Source organism: Acanthochromis polyacanthus, chromosome 21, assembly GCF_021347895.1.
Source record: "Acanthochromis polyacanthus isolate Apoly-LR-REF ecotype Palm Island chromosome 21, KAUST_Apoly_ChrSc, whole genome shotgun sequence".
Taxonomy (NCBI): domain Eukaryota; kingdom Metazoa; phylum Chordata; class Actinopteri; family Pomacentridae; genus Acanthochromis; species Acanthochromis polyacanthus.
The window spans coordinates 14,661,011-14,678,621 of NC_067133.1; the positions used below are offsets into that span (position 1 = coordinate 14,661,011).

Consider the following 17,611-nt stretch of genomic DNA (forward strand, 5'->3'; position numbering starts at 1 on the left):
ACTGTCCTATGACCCTAGCAGGGATGTAAGCATGCATCTGTCTCATTTTGACATGCTGTCAGTGCATTGAATTTCTATTTCTATTCTCTATTTCTATTTTTTCATTTATCAAAAGAACTTAATACTGTACATGCCAGCTACTGACTATATTTAAAACTGATGTAGTGTCTCAGTTTTTTTTTTAAACATAATTTGCTTTTCTCCCTTACAACCCTTGATGTTCATTTTGATATGATTATTGGTTACCAGGCTGTTGAAGTTTCTCTCAGTTGGTCAGATTTTTGGTATTGTTATACTGCCGCAACGATGATTATGCAGACGTTATTTTCATTGTGATCTTTTTAGAGGCTTAACAAAACCACAGTCAAACAGCTTGAGATGTTGGTGTATTTTTCAAAATGGTTGTCACTAGTAGATTGCAGCAACACACCACGTTAGGTTTTTCATTTGATCCTTTCCACCATGACAAAGTAAATCCTTAAACGATTTGTTTTGACGTTTTTGGAAACATGCCTAACGGATGAGATGTCAAATGTCACTCTTATTTCTGCTTAATAAATCTTTAAGCATACATCTGTCTGAGTTGCTGTGCTGCAGTAATTGAGGGAAACTAGAGGCTTCTCTGTGCCTAGACACCTAGCTGACATGCACTGTAGCCTGACTATGATATGTTTAGGGTAAATAACAGTAAATTGTACTGTTTATCAATATGCAGAAATTCAGCAAGTGAAGGAATTTGGATAGAATTTTATTCATATTTTGCCTCCAGGAGATGTATTGAATTAAAGTGAAGATTATTTTAAGTCCTGCTTTATTGCAAAGATTTATGCGTGTGTTGAAATGTAGCACAAAGAAAGCAGTGTTTTGTTATTTAAAAATGAAGTGGTGTAAGGATAGTTTGCCACTAAAATGAATGAATAATCGTGATAAACAACTGAGATCTCAACACTGATCTTTATGATTGTGAATATCATTTGTGACTTCCACATTTGTGCAGCTCTATGGAAGATTTTACTTTTGTAAAACTTTCCTTGCATAGAAAAGCTTACTTTTTCATTGTGTGTATTATCCAGGCGTGAACTAACCGTGACGTCACCTGTTGGTTTCAACGCCGAGAAAATGAAGCCCGGATTTTGCTACTGACTGGTCGCCATTTTGGATTTTTTGGAGCCAGTCACGTAAAAAGCTCCGCCAACTTTAACAATTTATTTAAAATTCAGTATTGATTTATTTTAAGATCGGCCACCTGATCTCTCATTTTGACCATGAAAACTAACGGGAAAAAAATCCTGAGCTGTAGAAAATCAGTCTATCAAATTTTATTTTTTCCAAAAATTAATTGGGGTCTATGGAGCAAAAGCTTTTTGGAGCCAACCCAGTGGACGGCGTGATATTGCAAGTTTTTGACACTTCCGGGTGGGCTTCAATTTTGGAGCCAGATGCTACGTCCATCTTTATATACAGTCTATGGTATTATCATAACAATTAAGAGTCTTTAGGCCTAGTGGGCGAGGCTGGAGGATGAAAGTTTAACACTTACATACGTAACACAAAAGCAATGCCAGAAGATGTCTCAGTCTCAGTCTCTTGGGCGTTGTGGTGAGCGGGTTTTCACTTCAGTGAATGGACTCCATCATGCAGTATCGAGTTCTTATATGTGCTTCCATGGGTGAGGTGCTGGATAACTGTTGGATACTCCAGGTAACTACTGTACCCAAAGAAGAAATAGTGTGACACTTCAGCACGTGTAAACAACAATTTGTTATGTTTTCACCTTGGTTTCACACAGAAAAACCGCTAAGGATATAATGTGTTAATTAATGAGCTTTAGAGTGCCAGACTGTTGAGGCAGAGCCTGGGTAATTGTTTCCCCTGCTTAGGCTAAGCTAAACTAACTAGCTGCTGATGTTACCCTTATATCTTGAAGGTACAGATATCAGGCCATCAAAAATAATAATATAAAGAGTGGAGAGTATCCCAGATGCACATTTATCCTGAATTGAGTTTAAAATATGATTTATAGCACGTCTGTATAAAAAGCACTGTCAAGGTATAGCCTGCAATTGCATTGAGTCATTTGACTATAAACATGCTCATTGCAATTATTTTAAAATTTAAAAATATGTTTAAATCAGTTTTTCTTAATTATTAGTACATTGCTTTGTGTTTGATAGCATCTCTTGTCCCCGAATGTGTGCACTTGACTTTTAATGGCACATTAGTATGTGTGTGCAACTCCACCAAACACCCAGCTTTCCAATTTCTTCCACTCCAGTTCATTCAGCAACCCATTTTACTGGCACTGAATGTACTTTTGATGATTACTCTGGCACCAGACATATTTTTATACTCTTTGAAGTGAATATATTGTAGAAACAGCTTGAAGTCCTTGCTCCTGGGTTTAGTGAAGCCGTGGTTATCGTGGGTTAGAGATCTGGGAGACTTCCCTCATTTCCCTGTTTATCAGTTCATTCTGTCCAAAATGACTTATTGTTATTTTTGCTACTTGTCTAATGGAACAGCATTATCAAGGCCCTGTTTTTATGAGATAATGCCTGGGAAGACACTGTACAAGGTCTGGCATGGTCTAGCAGATGTCAGATTACCACAAGAAATGGCACTGTAAATAAAAGCACAAGCTGTCTTGTTGTTGCATACCACTGCATACAAAATTGTGAGATATCAAAATTTTCAACCTATTACAGCCTTGACTGTTAAAATCCAATACATGGTATTCTTGTGTGCAGTGAAAATCACCATCACCTCATCCATAAATAAAGCATGTGAAGGCATTGTGTAAAAAATAGAAAAAAAGACTTGTCCAGTCTCCAGTGAGCTCTGTTCCATTTTTTTTTCCAGAGGCGAGTCACAGCTTACATCGTCTTATGTTTGTTCCATGTTGTCATTCTCAGCACATTTCATAATGGATGAACATATTTCCTTCGTATACAGGAAAGCGCTGATAATGAGAGTTATCGTTCTTTAGAATTTGCACCACTGATGATAATGGACTTCATTATGTCCCTCTTCCAGTAAGCTGTCACCCTGAACAAATTTAAATTAGCCAGCCCAGAACAGATCTTACACCAAGATTATTTCCATTCAAGGCACCATTTGGAGCTGTTTTGATTCCCTTTAATACAGGACTTTTCACTCCAGCAAGCAGCACCCCTGTTTATTTGACTGTCACAACATTATAAATTACTGGCAGCTTTCTGAGCAATGACAAGAGGGGAAAAAAGTCACCGAGAACCAGCCTCGGCTAAGAGAACGGGCTGATGTGAAGGATGCTGGCTCACTGGCTTCGAACAGGGCAAGGTTGGGTCTTGGGCAAGGGAGCCTGAGGGAACCATGTGGTGGAAACCATACTGTGACTCATTCAATAAAGTTAATTAATGATATTTTATACATAATGAGGGTCGGTCTCCCATGTGGTCCTCTCTCAGGTTGAGTTCATGGAGAGACAGCAGTTTTGCTGCTGCTGCAGGGACCATTCTGGAAACAAAACAAGGGTTTTAACACGTCAGGCTGTGCTAAGGTCGTTTTCTTATGACTTTGTCTTTTTGAAACAAACATTTTCCGTGACATTAGGTTGCAGATTGCTTGGAAACAGTCTCTTGCAGGCCTCAATGATATTAAAACATAAATATCAATACACAATAGGCATGTGCCGGTTATTGGACACATAAGATCCTGGCAAAGTTAACATTATCAAATCATGATATAGAATGAACATTTGTTGGATAGAAAATGTAATTCAGAAAGCCATTTACAGCGCATTCCAGAAAAAAATGCCTTTAATCCTCTGTACTATTGAAGACACACTAAAACAACAACAAAGCAAACACACACTGTCTTTATGGGAGGTTTGACAAGTTTTAGCCTATAATTAGGTTTGGTTTGAAATCTCCAGATTCTGGGGATCAGAAAGGCCAATAAGTCTTCTCTCTACTTATCTTGTTGCTTTCAGTAAATTTAAGATATCACATTTCTTTTAACGGTGATATTATATATGTCTGGAAATGCTGCGTGACCGCACACTGAAAAAAATAATTGTTGGACCAACTTACATGAATTGCTTCAATTGATAACACACATTTTAACTAAGCTTATCCAAATTAAATTATCAAGTAATGCTGATGTCGCAGGTTTCGGTTAGATGTACTTAAATCATTTGGTTCCTCTGTATGGAGCATTCAGCGACCTTTTTGAGGAAAATCATCTTAATGTTTTCAGTCTTTCCATCATAAGTGTTCCCATTGCCCCAATGTTTCTTATTTTTATTCTGTTGTACCATTTGATAAAACAATTGAACTGCAGTAGAAAAACTTGAAGTTGATGTCAATTGCACAATGCTGAAGGAGTAGCAAACCTCATTTTCGCTTTTTCAGCTTTGTTCAGTGACAATTTGTAATCTCAGGTTTATAAAATCCATGGAAATAAGTTTCCTTCACCAAAGTAGAAAGATAAGTGAGATTTATCTGAAACATGGTGTGGGGAAGATCCCTTAAGACAACTAATTGCTCAAAAGAAGAATACAAATATTTTTTTCAACACTTAAACCCATTCTTTCTGAGTAAAACACTGGGAAATAGGAGGATGTGTAGATATTAAAACTCAGGCCACACGTATCCGGATATTTTTAAAACCGAATACCCCCCCCCCCCTCCGTTTAGGAAAAAATCTGCGGCCACATGTCTCCGTTTTCTACAAAAATCTCCGTCTACACATATCCAGATACATGTACGTATATATCAAGCTTATCTAATCAGAAGGACGTGGACGTGGAATGGTTGTCAGGTGCAAAATAGTGGAAGTCACAGCAGTCCTCCTTCTCCGATGCTCTTCGAGGTGAAGCAGTAAATAAGCTTGTAAGATCAAACATTCCAGGACAGCTGATCAAGGAATGTGCAGACCAGCTGGCCCACGTACTCACAGACATCTTTAACATCTCACTGAGCCAGGCTGTTGTCCCCCCGTGTTTCAAGTCAGCCACAATAATTCCAGTACCCAAGAAACCAGCCATCACATGCTTAAACGACTTTCGCCCCGTTGCACTTACATCTACCATCATGAAATGCTTCGAGAGGGTGGTTAAGGACCACATCACATCCATACCCCCCCCATCATTCGACCCGTTCCAGTTTGCATACCAGCCAAACCGCTCCATTGAGGATGTCATCTCTACTGCTCTCCACCTGAGCCTGGTGCACCTCGAGGAGAAGAACACCCACGTACGGATGTTGCTGTTGGACTTCAGCTCAGCATTCAATACGATCATCCCCCAGGACCTGGTATGCAAATCGGAGTCCCTGGGTCTCAAAACCTCCCTGTGCAACTGGCTGCTGGACTTCCTCACCGACAGAACCCAGTCTGTCAGAGTGGGTAACAATACATCCAGTGTCATCTCCCTGAACACCGGCTCCCCCCAGGGATGTGTCCTGAGCCCGCTGCTGTTCACCCTGATGACCCACGACTATCGCCCCAGGTACAGCAGCAATCACATCCTGAAGTATGCGGACGACACAACAGTTGTGGGCCTCATTCAGGACAACAACGAACAGGCCTACAGGGAGGAAGTGCAACATCTTGTGGACTGATGTAAGGTGAACAACCTGGTCCTGAATGTCGACAAAACTAAGGAGATCATCGTGGACTTCAGGAAATCCAGAACCAGCCACACACCCCTCCGCATCAACGACACAGCCGTGGAAGTCGTGAGCACAACCCAGTACCTCGGGGTGCATATCACTGACAACTTTGGCTGGTCACTCCACACCACCTCCCTGGCGAAGAAGGCACAGCAGCGCCTGCACTTCCTGCGGCGGATGAAAAGAGCCTCCCTCCCCCCTCCCATCCTAACCACCTTCTATAGAGGGACCATCGAGAGCCTGCTGACCAGCTGCATCTCCGTCTGGTCTGGAAGCTGCAGGGCCTCAGACTGGAAGTCTCTGCAGAGAGTGGTGAGGACAGCGGAGAAGATCATCGGGACCCCACTCCCCACCATCCAGGACACAGCAGAAAGCCGCTGTCTATCCAGAGCTCACCGGATCCTCTCTGACCCCACCCACCCCCAGCATGGACTGTTCTCCTGCCTGGCGTCTGGTAGAAGGTTCCGCAGCATCCGCTGCAGAACAGCCAGACTCAGAAACAGTTACTTCTCCCTGGCCATCAGACTGCTAAATGCCAAATAACCCCGACCACACACTCCACGGACAATATCGGAATATCTTTCTGATGGACAACCTCTTATCAGTGCCCTTTTTCATATGGACAATATTTAATAATAAATTAAATTAACACCTATTTGTGCAATAACACCCCCCCCCCCCCCCCCCCCCCACCCACCCACCCCCCCCCCCCACCCCACCCCCAGCTGCTACAATGTTTGTTTATACAGTTCTTATACTGGTTATTTTGTTTTGCACTACAATGTTTATACAGTTCTTATACTGGTTATTTTGTTTTGCACTACAATGTTTATACTGTTTATATACTGATTATTCTATTTTGCACTATTTATTCTGTTGTTAACATCCTGTTTAACTATTTCTTTTCGATTGCACTCAAAGATATTTAGTTTTTATATTATAATATTTTAGCTCTTGTATTTATATTTAGCTCTTGTATTATAATATTTAGCTCCTGTATTTTCAATTTTTTAACCCCCCACATGTTGTAATACGGAAGCCAAGCAATGACATTTCGTTGCCAAAATTTCACTGCTGTGTTTTTTGTGCAATGACAATAAAGAAAGTCAAAGTCTAAGTCTCTAAACAAGCAAAAAGCGCCTGTAGTATTGTTGAAACCAGTACACTTTTGAGCGCGTTTTTCTGCTCCGATTGTCTACAAAGGTCGCATGTCTGACGTCACAGCAGTTTTGTCGCAGGCAGTGACGTCTGTGGTCCTAAAACTCCGGTTATGTCTGTCCACATGTAAACGCATACCCGGGGTTTTTCCCAAATCTCCACTTTGGCCGGAGTTTTCAAAACCTCAGTTTTCAGAACCAAAAACCTCGGGTTACGTGTGGATGACAGGCCGAATCGGAGAAAAATATATGCGTTTTCAGACTTATCTGGATACGTGTGGACAGGGCCTCAGAGGCCAAGCTTTGCTACATTTCCTGTTTATCCATTTGTGGGCCTGGGAGTTGGATTTGCTGCCAGTTTGTGCTTCTGATTAGCATGTTTTCAGCTGTATTGACTGATGGTGAAACTCTAGGCTGGCTTCCCTCGAAAAGGTGTAATAAATAGAACCTGGAACGCTGCAGCATCTGCATTAACACCTTGCCGGGGCTGTCTCCTAGGGCCCAAGAGCCGAGGACAGTGCCTTCCCTTCACACCTCGTTACTCCTGTTCCCTCCCGTGACCTTTCCCTGCAGGCAAACATGCACCCCATGAGATGGCAAGCCAATCAGTACCCCTCTTCCATCCAGCCCAACCCCTCATAACCCTTCCTCTTTGTCTCATTCCCTTTTTCCTCTGCCCAAACACACCGTCGCTGCAACTGTCATAGACTCTCTCGCTGAGTGGTGTCGTTGTCACGGGCCCCATCATTGTCCTCCACTCTATCAGTCAGTGCTGTTTACATTCAGGTGATTTTTTTTTGCTTTGAATCACTCCAGTGGAAACTGATGCGACCTTGAAGAGAATGCCTGTGTCTTTCAATGCTGAAGAGGAAGGAGAACGCTCTTTGAAAGTCTTGTCTTTCATGCCACTAATAGACAGGAGGTTGTCTGAACCTGTTTTTTGACCAGTCATTACAAAGATCAGGATGGGCTTGAATGCATCAAGCCTTGGAGAGTGAAAATGGAGTTCTCCAGGTGAAAGGAAAACGGGCCCTCTGGCAAGGTTGCGTGGTTTGTCTTTGATGCTCCTGACTTGACACAGGGAGCTCACCTTGACTGGGTCATTTATTCAGACACACACTAAGTCACCTGGCGCTGGGAGGCTGAGAGACAATTACGTTCAGCCTTCATGGCGCAATGATGCCAGGGCACCAGAAAACATCTATATTTTAAACTTTCAATGGCCTGTCACAGTTTGAGTGTTGATCCAAAATTAATAAACACTTTTTTTTCTTGTCCTGAATAGAAAATTAAAACTGGCTCTGCTCTCAACTTTAATTAATTCTCTGTTAATTTTCCATCTCAAAGCTAATCAAAACAAACAAAAAAAGGCTTTTGCAGTCAGTCGTGTTGCTGTTTTTCAAAAAATCTTTCTAGAAAAGAGTGAGAAACATGTAAATGGCATAGAGGAGCTACCAAGATGGCACTGCCCTTATCCCTGAGCCTTTCTACCTTTCTGAACAAACCATCCGAACTTGACCTAGGACGTCTGCAAGTCTCACACCATAGATGAGTTGCAAACTGCAGTGTGGCAAGTCAGAGCACAGAAAAACCCTGTTAATTGGTCCAGTCTGGCTGGCCCCTGTCAGATGAGGCCTTTCATGGCCTTTTCATGGGTTTCTCCCGGGAAAACTGAGGAGGCTGCCTGTAATGAGGCACTGTACCTGGTTGCAGAGGGGAGAATCAGGAGGGTCGCTCGTGGGCAATTAGGGAAAAATAATGAGAGCTTTCTCTTTCTCTCTGTCTCTGTTTCTACCTACCCCCCACCCCTACACACCCCTTTTCCACATACCCCCACCACCCCACCCAGTTTCCTGTGAGAACGGTGGCTCGTCAGGTAACTTTTTTTTTGGGTGAGGGGTGTGTGTGTGTGTGTGTGTGTGTGTGTGTGGGGGGGATCCCGTGAGAGGCAGCTCAAAGCCAAAAGAAGCACTTGGCAAGAGGAGAGCCAGAACATTGTACATCTTCGACAAATGTGCACAAAATGGCATTCACGTCCTTTTCCCAGCTCTGTTAACAAACAGAGGAAGCAGGCAACACTGTGGCCTTGAAAAGATGATGTTGAAATATGCATGTGCGGCGCATATCCTGCAAGATCTCAAACTGGCACTCAATATGTTATCAGAGGACCTGAATCTGTGTGCAGCCTATTGTTGTATCTGCCATGTTGTGCCTGCCCAAGGGCTAAGATGAGATACTATAGCTTAGCTTGTGTACAGTTTATTATACAGAGCCAAGATGAGATGCTGCATATAGGCTTGTATACAGTTCAATATAGAGAACTAGTTTTCCCATTACACGTGGGATTTTAGTTTTTTTTATGCCGCTGGTGTTTGGCTACCACAGCTCCTTGTTGGCTGCTCTTATCTGGAGACAGATTTCCACCTCTCTGACAGAGATTGATGTGCTGCCTCTGCCTGGCTGTAACAGCACTCAGTATCCACTGCACTTAATATCCTAATGGCATCAAATCAAAATCACCACCAGCCTGACACTGGGAAACACCTCAGCTAAGTGTAGCAGCCTATTTACATGCACGGAGTTGATTCATTCTTTTTTAGGAGTTGAAAGGTGATCAATAATTTACATGCAGAAATGTGTGAAATTGTCCACAAGCTTCTGAGAATAATGAAGTATGTGGATTGCGGTACAGATGGCTAGAGTGGTTATTAGCCAAAGAAAATCCATAAAAATTGATTAAAATCAAATTGAAATAGTACAGGGCTGCGAGTTCTTTTGTTGTGCATTTGCAGCTAAAAGGAGCCTAATTATGCTTCGAAAATATATCGTTGAAATAATTAGTTTTGCCTGTTTAGGTGTGAAGAAGCCAGAGAAAACAGGATATCAACTCTACCTTTTGTGCAATCCCTCAGGTTCTGCATTACATCAAACTGTGAGATCCACAAACTGAAATCACCATGAAGCTGATCCTCCCACTTCCTTCTACTTTAATGATAATCACATATTTGCTCTTCTTGCTCTAGTCTTACTCTAGCCTTCAATTTTTCTCTTGGTTTACCACAGCGTTAGAAAAACATTTTTTGAATGCATTTGAGGAAAACTAAGCCACAGCGAGTTAAAATGTAGCTGCTGCCCTTTCTGTGGACAAATCCGACACTGAGGTTGCAGAAGAAAGAATCAGTGCAGAATAGTACTAAGGGCTGTGTTTTGCATTCAGTCTTCTTCTTTTTATTTTTATTTTTGAAGTTGTTCGACAACGCTAATGGCATGACAGATTTGGGTTAGGATCCAGACCTTGTTTTGGATCTTGCTGTTTTTGCCTTGGAGAAAGGGCCATAAATGTTACAGCAGTAGTGGAAATCCCTCTCTGGTAAATGCTCCATCTGTGCACACGAGCAGCAGGATGTGTGCGAGGCAGTAAAAAACATAAATGTGAGGATTGTGAGATGGCCCAGGGAGTCTGTTACGCTGATAGAAAATGTAAAGTGCCATAGTCATGAATGTAATATAGAATGATTGTCTGTCTCCCCTGTTTATTTGCCAGTGTAAGGGGTGTAATTGAGACAAATGCTTGTATGAGTCTGTGATCCCACTGCTTTGGCAATCTGACTCCTCGGTGTATATGTAGCCGATGTGGCAGCCTGCACTGAGAGGCATGTGTGAAGACAGGTGAAAGGTCTTTAGGTGACTAACCTAGGTTTTATGCCTTAATGACTCCTTGTTATTCTCATAACTATTTCCCAATTGCCACTAGCAATTCCACCCTCTTGTGTCCATTAGATGCAGGGAGCATGGATCAATATGTGATGCAATTTCCCTGGGGAATGAACAAAGCTTCTTTAGGGTGGCTGGCCGCTATCTCCCCCTCGCATTCTCCCTCTCTTTTGCCCTCACAAGTCCTCCTCCTCTTTTCCATGTCATCCTGAGTAAACCTCAGGTAGGTGTTGCGGCGACAAGAGGAGATTTTGCTCAGTCATTTATCTAAGTGTGGGGAGATTCACCGACAACAGGAAACACTTTGTTACAGTAGCTAAAACAGAAGCCTGTCACCCAGGTCTTTCTAAAGAAGATGAAGAGTGAGTCATCAGCAGTCCAACACCCACCCAATAGCGAGGCTGGCACTCAGCATGCCAGCAACATCATCTGCCTTACAAGGGATGTTGCCCAGCTATTATCTTTGAACAATGAGACACGGTTTGCTAGTATTCGATTTTGCAAAGGTCAACATCATTTTGCCACTAGAGTAAAATGTTGTTTTCATAATGAATATGCACAGACACAACACAGCCTATACAGTCTCAAAGCATTAACGCAGAGAGCAAAAGCATGTAGTAAAGCAGTTGCATACCTTAAACACATTGATCTAAAAGTTTGTGTCCTGTTTTTTTGGTCTGTGTCATGATATTTTACAGCATACAGTGTGATTCATTTTCAGTGATTAAAGTGATGCTGAAGTGCAGAAGCTGTTGGAAGATGCCACGTGTACCTGGACTTTACTCGGTGATATGTCAAGGCTCATCGTCTTTTGCTGACTTGTGTTTCCATGACAACGTTACTCTGGTTCTAATTTTGAATATCACGGTCTGGGGACTGGGTTTCGACCATGATGAATAAGATAATCAAAGGAAAATCTTATTGAGTTTTCACTCATCTCTGTCGCTTTCTTCACTACTTTGGAACAGAGTATCATGTTAACCCTCAGTGACTCATTTTTTTTCTTGTTTGAATTCTTAAAATCAGGCCTACACATATGGTCATATTTTTTTAAAGCATTGATTTGCCAGAATAACTTACCCTGCTACTAGTGTTTAATCCTGGGAAACTAAAATCTTAGGAATCCACCTTCAATCTGTTTTCAAATTTTCAGGAAATAAAAATAAATGGGAAAATAGCTTAGTCACGTTCTAAGTATGATTGAGTACTTTATTACTATATAACAACGTAATTTATTGCATGATTCCCCAGCCTCATGTGGTTCCCTTACAAACTTTATTACTATAGAATGATCTATAGAGTATAGCATATATTATTGTATGATGACATGACTCCAGCACTGTCCTCTCTCCACTGGCTTCTTATTCTTTTGAGATTAATTTTAAGATTCTATTGTTTGTGTTTAAGGCTTTAAATGATCTAGCACTGCCGTACTTATAGGAACTTTTACATCTTCATGCTCCAATTAGAGTATGATGCCAACCAACCAGATGCTCTTGGATATTCTGAGCTCAAGGCACAAAAATAGAGGCAATTGAGGCTTTGCAGTCACCGCTCCTAATCTCTGAAACAGTTGAAGTTTCCATGCAAGAACTGCTCAAACTGTAAAATGTTGGAAGTCACGGCCTAAGACCCTCCTCAAGTAGAGCTTGACAGTCTGACTTCATCTTTTATTGCGTTGTGTCTTTTATTCTTAATATTTTCTTATTTTTTTCAGATTTGTCATTGCATTATTGTGTGCGTTTTATGCCCTGCTATTTTAACTGTACAGCGCATTGGTTCAACTCTGCTCTGCTGGTATTTTAAATGTACTCCATAATTCAATTCGACTTTGACAAAGTGTTTGCTGCACATTTGTAGCAACTTGTGTCATTTGCAACGGAGACATTAGTTTGCCAAAGCTTGTTGTCATCAGTTTGCCACTGCTGGCCACCAGTGACAGTTGATTATGGAAACAGTTGGTGATCAATTTAATAGCTGGCAACTAATCGATTAATCCTTGCAGCCCTAGTTCATTCTCATATCTATTAACATGAATGTTGTTTTTTTGGCTTACTAAATAATAATATAGCTAAATAACACATTCAAGCTGTCTAGTGGTGAACCCACAGATTCATGCATGTTTCTCCTTAAGGTTTGAAATTTGACCACTATAACAGTAACATACATTCCTTAAAAACAAATAATCCCTACCTGCCATACTTCCTAAGAACTTGTAAACTACAAAATATGCATGTTTCAGCACCCTCAACAGCTGAGACAAGTATGAAGAACTTGTCGCTGTACTGTTTATGCAGGAAGGTGTATGCTGTCAAGTGAAAACATGCAAAATAGGCTCTGACTGCAAATGGCATTCCAGCAGTATTGACAATGGTTAGTGTCATGGAACCTCCGATCTTGACTTTTTTTGGTGAACCTTACAAAACCACAGGAAAATCCATCCATCCATCCATCCATCCATCCATCCAATCATCCAATCATCCAATCGGTCACAAGACCGCACACAGAGACAAACAAGCACACAGATTCACACCTATGGACAATTTAGAATTTCCAGTTAACCTCAGCATGTTTTTGGACTGTGGGAGGAAGCCAGAGTACCAGGAGAAAACCCACACATGCACAGGGAGAATATGCAAACTCCATGCAGAAAGGCCTAGGCTAGGACACGAACCGGGGATCTTCTAGCTGCAGGGTGACATTGCTAACCACTCACCCACTGTGTAGCCCACATTCTCAATTATGTTTTCAGGAAAACTTTTTTTTTATGCTTTTGTTTCTGAGGCATCACAAATATGTTTTAAAGCAACACATCTCCACCATTCGTTTGATTTCTTTTTTCTTTAGAATCAGTTTCCAGTTAAAACATGTATGGCAGAATTACTTCAGTGTTTTAACTCGCCTTTGTGTAGCTTAGAAAGGCAGAAATTGCGTATATCTGCACATCCTAAAAGAGGCAATGGGACACAGATACAATGCAGAAAATGGAAACAATTCCAACTGCATTCTTCTTAGAGAGATGCACTTTTAATGATTTAATAAATTACTAGGTGGACCTAACTTACATAATTACAAAACATGCCTTGAGTGGTTGATGCAGAGCACCCCTCCATCACTAGTTCATCTATGGACTTCTAAAGAAACCTTTAGAAAAGTCTGAGTGTTCTCCAAGTTCTCATAGTTGTTCCCATTTCTCAGCAGAACACTACCAACAATAAAGGTAAATACAGCAAAGCCTTGTTCAGAGAGACAATCAGACCACTGCAGTGCCAATGCAGAGGGCTCCAGCAAAGACGCGCAGGATGTCTGGCAAAAAAAAGGAACCTGGTCCCAATTTGCTCTTCCTGCAACTCAGCATGTTGTCATTTAGGAGTGTGCATACCTGGTATATGATGTGGAAGTCCAGCACCATTAACTGTGCTGTTCACTTCAATATTTTGCTGTGATAGATTAACCAGTTGAAGCTGTGATAACTTTTAATTAACAGTTTTAAAGTCCAATGTTTTGGCAAACAATAATCGATGCAGTACTCAGTGTTGCAATTCTGTGTTCAGTTGCTTCATCTGAACAGCAACAACCAAACACCTATGGAGAGCTGTTACATATTATTTTCTCTGCAATGTTTGCACAGTTTGTCACAATCACTCCTGATTTCCCATTTAAAGTTACACTTGACCTGGTGCTGTGAGAACTAATTGATTCATTCAGTTTACTTGGTCATAATGGGGAATATGGAGTGCTGCATTTAGATGCCCTCTTGCTATAGTAGCTTGCAGCTTTTGTCAAGGTTAATAGTTTCATGACAACAGATCATAAATGCATAATTTAATGTTTACAAGGCAATGGAACAATTTTTTCTCTCTTGTCTACACTGTCATGGGTCAGTGATTTTCTGTGGGCTTTAGGTTTTGCAGTTAGCACCCTGTAGCCGCTGAAAGATGTGCACGGTGCAGTGGGTGATCAGAAAGTCTGAAATTGGCCCAGAGAGAGCACTGCTGTCAGAAAAAGACCACAACACTGAAGGAAAGAAATGGAAAATGCCATCCCCTGCTGAGTGAATGAATACATGAGTTTCCTTGTGAACTTTTGGTCATACTGCTTGAATCACAGCATCAGCAAAAAGCACTCTTAACAGTCTACAGGTTTCTAAAGGGTATAATAAAACAGGAAGGGTTATTTATTCCAGAATACGCAGGTTAGGGTGAGGGAGGAGCAGGAGGGGGGATAGCGCTCATAAAAAATATCAGTGTGAAAGCAGAAGGACCCCAAAGTTAACATTTTCACTTGTCCCATTGTTAAATTTGTCCATGCGGGCATATTTCTGTCACCTATTCTATGTTGATTTGAAAAGATGTTGCTGGTGTCTCCCTCCTTGTCTTTAATCAACACACAATGTTATCTTGCGCCTGCCCCGGCCCTGCATTTGTTCCTGAGACTGTTTCATGAGTGTGCCGTGGCTACTGAATGGTGTCATTGAAAAGATGAAAGAGCAACGGTGCAAATGTTGTAAAACAGCAGAATAGACAAGGCTACATGAGAGAATGAAACGGATGAGACAAAAGCAACAAAAAGGAGTCTCTGATTCAGGATCTGAAGAAGAGCCATCAGGATGTGTGGGCAGTGTTAAATAATTTACTTCTCTCTGATCAGACCCTATTTAATTAGCCCTTGTTCCTCCGATTTAATCAGGCCCCCTTGGTTGGGGTGTTGGGCTATGAACTGTGAGGGGCAAAGAGGCATCATATGCTGGCCCACTGTGCAATCACAGCAGGGCCTCAGGTAGAGGACACGGGGACATGTCCTGTTGGCTGCCTACAGTTATTGCTAACAACACTAACAGGGCACTGTAGCAAACCCCAGTGACTCCTATAGAGCTGCTAACAGGCTGCTATCTAACACTTCTTACAGCCTCACTTCACCAGCATTAAGCTTGTAATTGCACCCTTCTAAACATGGTGTACAATTATCTTTGTATGGTATTGTGACTGAATGTTTGTTGGTGGGGACGTTACTGACCAGAACCATCCCTAGACCTCGTCTCGCAGGATTAGTGGTAGCATCTTTAGAATTCGGATCTTCCTGGAAATGATAGCAAGGAAAGGGTGCAGCTAAGTATTGTGTTGCCCAAGGCTAGTTTAGAGGAACTGCAAGCTGCCAAAGGATCCAATTTCAGGCCATTTCCCCTCCTAAAAAAATTGTCTGAAGTGGAAAATCACACCTGATGGCCCACTAGCATGGCTTTCAAGCCACTGGATGGTACTATGGAAGTCTTTGTACAAATCAATTTTCTGAAAAAAAAAAAAAAGGTTATGATAAAAAAAGAAAGGTTGTACGAAAGTTCAGATGGCCATCTTTGTCCTTTGGTAAATGACCATGTTCCTTTTTTTCCCCCCTACATACTGGAACAGTTTTCTTTTTTTTGTCACTGTTGGAAAGACATGAATCTGCCAGTGGAGGACATTGAATTCATTTTAAGCTGCACTCCCATGACGTGCAGCCAGTGCTGAGGTACACACTTTGATTTGTGACTTGCAGAGAAGGGGGGAAAAAGAGAAGAAGATGAGGAAGAGGAAGAGGAAGCAAGGGGAACAGAAGTGTAGTGTCCCGCTGAGGTAATTTGCCTTGGGTCTTACAGAGCTTACTCGCACTGCTGGCAGAGTCATATGCAGGCTGATATGGGAAAAGGAGAGGATGTGGGAACAGCATGAGAAGCCAGCAGAATCACAAGTGTTGTGGCTTTACCTTGCAACTTCAGAGGAAATAAGAAAGATTGAGACCGAGGGAAGGCTGGGAGTGGAGTAGGGTTTAACTAATACTCAAACAAAGGTAAGTGAGCATGTGTGCACAGGCACACACACAGTCATCATCCAATGCATCTGGGGAAGCTAAGGCCAATTTTCATGGGAGTGCAGCAGTTTTGAGCACACATAAGCGCCTGTGACACCTTTGGCAGTGCCAAAAGCGCACACATCAGCCATCGCTGACAGCATGGCTGGCACATGCCTGAGGGGCTGGGAAACTTCCCGTCTATAATTGCATCCCATGTCAACCTGTGACAAGTCAGGCTCAACCAGCATGGGAGCTCACTAATCACTGGCCAGACCTCCTCCATCTCCTTTACCCTCTTATTCTTCACCAAACCCCACTTTCACCCCAGCAGCAGAACCCTCACTCAAGCTATCTGATTCCCATTTCTACTTTTGCATCTGTTGGGGTTGCACCCCTGAGCAAGCCGTTACTTCATCTCAGCACCCTATGCCATCAGCATGACTCAACAACAGTTACAGCAGCCTTTTCTCATTAGTCCTCTTCTTTAAATATATCTGTTAATGTAGCAATTTTCCATTTTTTTCCCACCTATTATTCTCACTGGCACTATGTAGCTGACACATTTTACTCATTTAATGTTAATTACATAAAATTTGTTCAAATTAGTGCTGGGATGAAAATGATAATATTCTCTCTACTCCTACAGGATTACTAGCTGGGGATTCATGAGCTCCTTCACACCTCCCATGGAAAGCCGGAGTGTGATGACGATGCAGTAAGTAACCAGACGCATTTGCACAATGTACTTTTGTGATTTTTGGACGAGGAGGCGATTTGTAACAAGTTAATGTGCACGATGGCAAGTTTGTAAAAGTCTGTGCAGCACAAAGTCCTCTTGGTCTTTGATAAAAGATATGATTGTGGGTGTGTGCGTGTGACCACATCTTTGATCTTCGATGAGTGATGTGTGTGAGCAAGTGAGAAAGAGAGCGACATGGTGCTGGTGCCTCCTGCCTCCTACAGATTGAGGTGAGAGCAGGCAGGTGGGGCTCGGTCGTGTCTGTGTGCCACAGTAACTGGATGTGATGGGTGGCCTCTGGGGATCTCTGCCTTAGAAGTGCTAAACGAGCGAAGCAGAGCAATCACACTGTTCCTGTGTGCGCGTGCGTGTGTGTGTGTGTATGTGTGTGTCAAACCCACACACTCCTGTATGTGATAGTCAGTTTGCTTTCCTGTTGCCACTGGCTCTGTGTCTGTGTAGGTGTGCGTGTCTGCTATAAAGGACACTGCATTTATCCCCAGACTAAATATAAGCGCCAC

General features: G+C 42.1%; 1 protein-coding gene across 5 annotated transcripts in view; it reads left to right on the forward strand.

Annotated features, from left to right (window-relative positions):
• LOC110948477 (RNA binding protein fox-1 homolog 3-like) overlaps positions 1–17,611 on the forward strand; it is a 550,111-nt gene that overhangs the window by 120,385 nt on the left and 412,115 nt on the right. For all 5 annotated transcript variants that reach the window (XM_051941123.1, XM_051941117.1, XM_051941119.1 and 2 more), the window contains exons 5-6: positions 16,058–16,134; positions 16,998–17,066. The gene's annotated coding sequence lies outside the window, so the exon portion shown is untranslated. The remainder of the gene's footprint in view (positions 1–16,057; positions 16,135–16,997; positions 17,067–17,611) is intronic.